We start from the raw sequence: 1,078 nt of genomic DNA, 5'->3' as shown, positions 1-1,078 counted from the left end.
CCAATTATTGGGTCATGAAGGGCATGTTACATAATTTTATAATGATTACAAAAAGACATAAGTAAAAAAAAACAATAATGATAATGCTTTTGATAAAATTAATGATTTAATTAATAAACGTTGGAAAAAATTTCCATGTTCCTCAATAAAACTTAATATTAATGCAGGATAGAAGTCAAATATTTATTTTGTGTGTGTATATGTTTTTTTTATCATTATTTGTGGAATCAAAGCAAAATCATCACATCGAATGATATTGCTTTTATATGCGTGTATTGTCCTTATCTTTTGTGTATTGTTTTGTCTCAAGTGTACTGTATTATTTTACGTAGTCGATTTTAGAGCTCTTTAAAACTTATATTATATGTAAAAGTTACTAATCGACTTTAAATAAATCTTTGGACATTGACTTGACTTCAATTGCCTACAATGTTATATATTGATAGTTTTTATTTTATTATAGTTTTGAATTAATTGATAGAAGGTTGCTGCTAACAAGAAAGCTGTTGAAGTAAGGAGACAGTAATTTACCGATGTTTAAATCTCGTAAATCGATTAAAAAAAGAGACAAATAAAGGCAAAAAACAGAAATTAAGGTAATCGAAAAGTTCAAATCATCCCTTCGGACACCATCATGATTTTGTTGACAGTTAAGGAATATCTGTGTCACAGATGACCATTGAAATATTTCAATTGTCTCAATATAATCCCGGCCTCTTTCCTCGAATGTGACATTACCGAATGAGACTTATCAACAAATTGGTACTTGTCATGAATAACAAGACGTCTGCCACTTGTGGAGCAGGGTCTGCTTACCGTATCGGACCACCTGTGATCATTTCGGTAGGGTGTTGCCCTGTCTTTGTTTTTCTGTGTAAAGAATTTATGAATTCTTTCAGTCTTTGAATCAATGTTTATGTACTTCTACAATTGAAAATCCAGCAATAAAAAATAGCCTCCACAATATAGCACAATAGTGCTGAAAGTGGTCTTAAACAGCAATCAATCAATCAATCAATCAATTAAATTTGTGTCGAGCGTACCTGGTGAAGATAATTCCATAAACACGTAAAACACT

The sequence above is a fragment of the Mytilus californianus genome, unplaced genomic scaffold (assembly GCF_021869535.1).
Source record: "Mytilus californianus isolate M0D057914Y unplaced genomic scaffold, xbMytCali1.0.p SCAF_7, whole genome shotgun sequence".
Taxonomy (NCBI): Eukaryota; Metazoa; Mollusca; class Bivalvia; order Mytilida; family Mytilidae; genus Mytilus; species Mytilus californianus.
Note: the sequence above shows the minus strand (reverse complement) of the source record.